Raw genomic sequence first — 6,495 nt, forward strand, 5'->3', positions numbered from 1 at the left:
GTTGCAGTCCTCCTCGGACCGAAGATTCATTTATTCCGTAATGGCGCCCCGCACCCGTGTAACTTCTAAATTCCTTCAGCGTGTTCAGACGTCCAACCTCTTGTGCGATGGTTAGCATCCTCCACGCCTTTTTGGCCGCAGAATGTTTTGTCGACATTGTGGGTTTTGTCGGGGAGAAACTTGCAAGCATACAAAGACTGCAAGACACGGCAGGGCCGAAGGAGATTGATTGGAGTTGGAGTTACTAGTCAACCTTTGTGAGAACATTTTGAAAAAAATGTATTATCCTATCAGTGCCCTCACCTCCCGGAGAGCGACCAGCAGGCACACATTTTGTCCACTGAACACGCCCGTACGGCTCGCCGCTATCCAGGCAGCAACCTGCGAGCCCCAGCAAGGAACCCAGTCCCCAAAACCCAGCCAGAGGTACACTAGTACACCGGCTTGCCTCGTATCCCAACTCTCCCCCCTGCGCAAGAGGGAGGGAGTGACAGCGCACTGCAGCGATGTGCCTGCGCACACAACAGTAATTATTGCACGTTAATAGGCCTCCAAAGTCTGCCTTTGCTACCTCAAAGTTAAGGCACAAATATAACTCCATAGACGCGCACTTCCCAAAAAGTCTTTGAGCTGTGACGCTGCCGCTCGTTAAGGGCTAACGGTTGTAGCGCATTCACAAGCTACACTAACAAGCCGCGTAGTTGTGGTTTGCTCATGCCCAAGGTGCGGCTCAGGGGACATCTGTGGCCCGTGGCTCATTTGTCATTGCATCGCTGCAGAAAGAAAATACAATTTTAAAAAATAGCAAAAATGATAAAAATACAGCAAAAAGCACAATGAGAAAAAGCTGAAATGTTGAAACCAACATAGGGTAGATGTGCAGGTTCACGGCCAAGACAAGGGATCTTGGTGTCAAAAGGTTGGTGACCACCGGTCTAGGGGACGCACAAGACAATGGGTGCAGACAGACGAACGAGGGAAGAGAGAGACACTCAACTTCCCACAATGCAAATCTTCTTAAAGGTGCAGGCTCAGCCTGCAAGGCGTTCATAAGCTGAAAAAAAAAAAAAAAAAAGACGCTAAAAATTGTGCTAAAAAAAACTCGAACCACGATGTAGCGAGGGAACACTAACTGCACATCTCAAGATGTCAGGTATGACGCTCCAGTATTCCAGTCATGCAGCCCATGACCTGGTATCGCTATCTAGTAATTGATGATATCGTTTTACCACACCAAGCAGGTAGGTATCTGTTGCTATTCCACCTTCTCGAAACTAGTATGGAGATTGTTGTAAAAAATACGCTTTGGGGGTTCACGTATGACATAAACGTAAACCACCGCTCCAGTTGAAAGGCTGCCATCTGCTGGAAGGAGACATAATCTGCAGCCTTATTTGCACTTTTTGAGGCAATATTTCATATAAACTGTTTCCTTATTGTGGATTTGCTTCTCTTCGGTGTGACTTGGTGCCTTGGGGAAGTGGGCTGTGGGTTGGTTATGTTGGTTATGTTGGTTATGTTGGTTATGTTGGTTATGCTTTCTCTTGGCTCCACCCCAACACATGTGGTGTTCTGCTGACGCACTCCCACAGGGTTGCGGTGGCTGCTGCTCGGGCTATCTGTGGGTGCCAGGTGAGATTCTGGTACTGTCACACGCTCTTGAAGGCTTTGGGGGGGAGAGATGGACCGTTTAGGCCAGTGGTGTCCAAATGGCAGCCTACGGCTGTTCTTCATTGGCCCATGGCCAAGAAAAAAAAAAAGGAAAAATCAGCAGTAATTTTACAATAATAGAAAGAATAAAGTCAAAATATCAAGACAAAAAAGTTGTAATCTAAGCAGAAAAAGTGGTAATTTTACAACAGAAGGGTTGTCATTTCATGAGGACAAATAACATCATTTCAATAACATCACGGTGGCCTCGTGGTTAGTATGTTGGCCACACAGTCAGGAAATCTCCACTTGGGCATCTCTGTGGGGAGTTTGCATGTTCTCCCCGTGGGTGCGTGGGTGCGTGGGTTATCTCCTGGTACTCCAGCTTCCTCCCACATTGCAAAACTAGAAAAGAGAGCGCAGACCTCCGCCAAGCGCCATAGTTTTACTCATATATAAATATATATACTCATATATACTCATATTTAAATTCCTTGGGCATGAAAACATATCATTAGCAATTGAATTCATAATGATATACATTTTAGTTCAGTCCTGATTCAGAAAAAGTTTCTTTTCCGTAATGGAAGATACAGCAAATCCAGCTTTCTCAGTGTCCTGGCTAAATATGGTGTTTGTTGCGTGTTTATAGCTTCATTTCTTGTCTTCCTAGGATGAACTCCCAAGGTCCCCTATTTAATTCATATTCTGGATCATAGTATCCGGAATTAGACTGGATCAGTCTTTGATATTGTGTAGAACCTGTAGGAAACTTGTCCTGTAGTGCCCTGAACATTTTTTGTGGTGTTATATGCACAAATGCCGAAAACGGTCCTCTCTCGCATTGTTAAAGAATCCTTTAAAAAATTCCTGGATCCAGACGGTCATCTCGATCACCCAGACAATTTAGTCAGTTCTTCCATATCCCATTTCCGACAATTCCTGAGAATTTCATCCAAATCCATTCAGAACTTTTCAAGTTATTTTGAACGCAAACAAAACATAACCTCCTTGGCGGAGGTAAACATGCATGTTAGCTTAACTGGAGACTAAATCAGGGGGGGCCATTACGTCGATCGCGAGCTACCGGTAGATCGCCATGGTAGTTTGCGTCGATCGCGTAAACGTCACTTTGTAGTTGTCATATGACATCAGTCAGCTGACATTAAGCTCCCCTCCTGATTCGCGCTCGCTCCCCCGCAGCGTTTCAAGCTACACGCGAAGACGCAACTTTCATCTTTATTATTGTGATGATGGATGAACTAACTTTGCGGTAAGTTGTCTAAAGCTATAACAAAAGTTATCTGTTCACTTGTAGCGGCTAGCTACGTAGAACAAAAGTGTATTGTTTACTGGCTTTGCTTGGCGTCATGAACTCTACTACAGAAATCAGTGTTTTCTACACGTTGGCTTCTTAAACTATTACTTCAGGATGACATTAAAAATGTGCCTTGATTTGGGCTGCATTGTCTTTTGCATCATCATTTTACATTCTTGTATATGGCTAATGTTTGATAGCAAATGCTAACTGGATGTAATACATGAACTGGGTGCCCTCATGAACGTTACATAGCTAACTTCATAACCAGTACTCAGGTTATGTACACAACTATTTAGGAGTTATGTGGAATGATCTTTATTTCCATATTGAAGTGAATTATGATAGCAACTACTTTGATGACTTGTCAACTTTGAAAATGTGAATGTGAAATACTAATCATGAATATTTACAATAGAATTTCAGAGTTTACTGGTTACATTTTGTATATGTTATATGTTTTATAGAAAGAGGTACATCATTTGGACTTGTACTTGCATGCTGAGAAAGTGCGTGCTCTCCTGATATACATGTATAACCTACAGAAATACCTACTCCTATTTTTTTGAATATAAATATAGTAAATACATATACTTTCTATATTTATAGTAGTCGGTAGATCTTTGGGACTTGGTCATTTTAAAAGTAGCTCGCAGGCTAAAAAAGTGTGAGCAGAGTGTGAGTGTGAATGGTTGTTTGTCTGGAGGTGCCCTGCCATTGGCTGGCCACCAGTCCAGCGTGTACCCCGCCTCTCCCCCAAAGTCAACAGGGGTAGGTGCCAGCATACCCCCACGACCCTAATGAGGACATGCGGCATAGAAAATGGATGGATAGTAGCATAAAGTTGAAAAAGTAAAGAAAAAAAGTGTAGTAAATAAAATAGACTTAATAGTAACATCATTAGAAACAAACAAAAACAAATAAATAAAAATAATATTTGGAAAATTTGGTTGAGGAAAAAGTTTAATAATATTACGAGAATAAATTAAAAATATTATGGGAATAAAGTCGTAATATTACGAGAAGAAAATGTGCAAGAAAAAAGTTCAAATACATGTTTTTGCTGGTGTTTATCTCTTTGAATAACTTGAAAAGTTGCAAATTGATTTGGATGAAATTTTCGGTAATGGATCCAGGAATTTTTTGAAGGGTTTTTTAACATTGTGAGACAGGAGCATTTTCGGCATTTGTGCATATAACGCCACAAAAAATGGTCAGAGTACTTGGAAAACAAAATACAGGACAAGTTTCCAACAGGTTGGACAAAATATCAAAGACTGATCCACAAAACATAGGATTGTTATTTTGCTGTGAATCACAGTATGGGGGGGGCTACGGCGCTAGGCGGAGGTCTGTGCTCTCCGAGTGCTTTTCTAGTTTTTGAAGTCATAACATTATGAAAAACAAACACAATAAAGTTGTTATTTTTGGAAAATTTGGTTGGGGAAAATATGATGGAAATAAAGTCAAAATATTATGGGAGTCAAATCAGAATATTTCAAGAAGATAAATGTGTTTATTATAATAAATAATATTCTTGTAATTATTTAAGAAGAAAGTTGAAATATTTGGAAGAAAAAAAAGTTGATACAAATGACACAATTGTCACGAAGCTGAGATGCAGTTCTTTTCCTGAAACATGTAGAACGTCCTAGCGTTCGTACATCAAATATCAAAGTGAGCCTTGCACTCGTTCATGTTTCACTACCCTGCTGGAAAAAGTTTGGACACCCGCGCGGGTGCCCTAAGCCTGGTGTGCCCATTACGTCGATCGCGAGCTACCGGTGGACCGCCAAAGTTTGGGTCGATGGCGTGAACGTCACTTTGTGGATGTCATGTCAGCTGACATTAAGCTCCCCTCCTGATTCGCTCCTGCAACTTTCATCTTTATTATTCTCAGTATGGATAAAATAACTGAGCGGTAAGATGCTAATACGTATCTAGAACAAACGTTATCTGTTCACTTGAAGCGGCTAGTAATGTTGAAAAAAAAGTGTATTGTTTGATGGCTTTGCTAATTCGCGTCATGAACTCCACTACAGAAATCAGTGCTTTCTACACGCCCGCTTCCTAAACTGTTACTTCACCATGAAATGGAAAATGTGCCAATTGCTGAAACCTTTGTTTAATATGTCGCCTCGACTTCGGCTGCATTGTCTTTGGCATAATCATTTTTGCATAATGTTTGCTAGCAAATGCTAACAGGATCTTATACATGAACTGTGCCCTCTAATGAACGCTACGTAGCTATTTTGACTGACTTATTAGCAGCACTCAGGTTATGTACACAACTCTTGAGGAATTATGTGTATCTTTGCCATATTGAATAGAATTATGATACACATATAACGTACATGAATACATACTTATGTTTTTTTAATAAATATAGTAAATCTATATATTTTCTACATTTATAGTAGGAGGTAGATCTTTGGGACTTGGTCATTTTAAAAGTAGCTCGCAGCTTGTAGCTTGCTTAATAACAAGCATCTAAGTCAAATAAATTCTGTACAACAGGGGAAGTGTATATCCCACTTCTCCCTGGCAGAGTAAATCTGTTGAGCACTTGAGGGCATTTAGATCTACAATTGAGGGCATAGATCTACAATTCTATCTGCTTTAAAGGCTGGACAGGACAGGGGTAAAAAAAATATTTTAAAAAATAAAAGTAGCTCGCAGGCTGAAAAAGTGTGAGCACCCCTGGTCGAGGCTGACACGGCCTTTCCCCAAAACCGGTCCTGGGTAAAACACTGTCATCCTCTGAGGCACCCATAGATGAAAATGTTCACGAATCTCGGCTCTAGTCCAGCACATCAGTTGCTGCTATGACTCGATCCTGAGTGTCATTTAGGCCGGAGCGTTTGTGGAACAAATAAACCCGTACAGTGCCCACTGGCTAACCCCAACCACCGCCGCTAACCGACCGTTAAGTACGCGTTGGTCAAAACATGGTTCGTCACGTCGTTAATTAGCGGCACCGTCAAAGTCAACCGCCGATACATCCCACAATTCCGCATTTTGTCGACTTACGGTTTAGCAAAAAAAAAAATTGATAGGAAAACGATTTGACAAATTGAAAAAATCAATTAAACAACAATATTTTTAGTTAAATATATAATTAATTAATGTAAGTAATATTTAACATACTTTCCAGCTTTATAGCGAAATGAACCTCAGGCCCCACGCTGGTTACCGGAACTACTTAACCAGCCTTCAAAGTAAGAGCCCAAGTTAAAAATGTTCAAATTGTATTCTGCAACAAATGAAGCTAAACATTTTACAAAGTAAAACAAGCGAGCAATTTATGAACGACACAATTAAATCCAAATGTTTTTGGTTAAAAATATTTTACTCAGCACAAGCCGTTGCAGTTTGGAAAAATACTGAAAGTCGGCTTGCCTTCAAAGTAAAAGTCTTTGGGTTGAACCTAATATTGGTGCCGAGATGATCGTACGTAAAACACCATCTTGAGCGTTACCCACCGCTTGGAACGTTAGCGGTGGTCCTCAGGTGTGTTAACTTTCACG

Source organism: Dunckerocampus dactyliophorus, chromosome 1, assembly GCF_027744805.1.
Source record: "Dunckerocampus dactyliophorus isolate RoL2022-P2 chromosome 1, RoL_Ddac_1.1, whole genome shotgun sequence".
In the NCBI taxonomy this organism is placed as follows: domain Eukaryota; kingdom Metazoa; phylum Chordata; class Actinopteri; order Syngnathiformes; family Syngnathidae; genus Dunckerocampus; species Dunckerocampus dactyliophorus.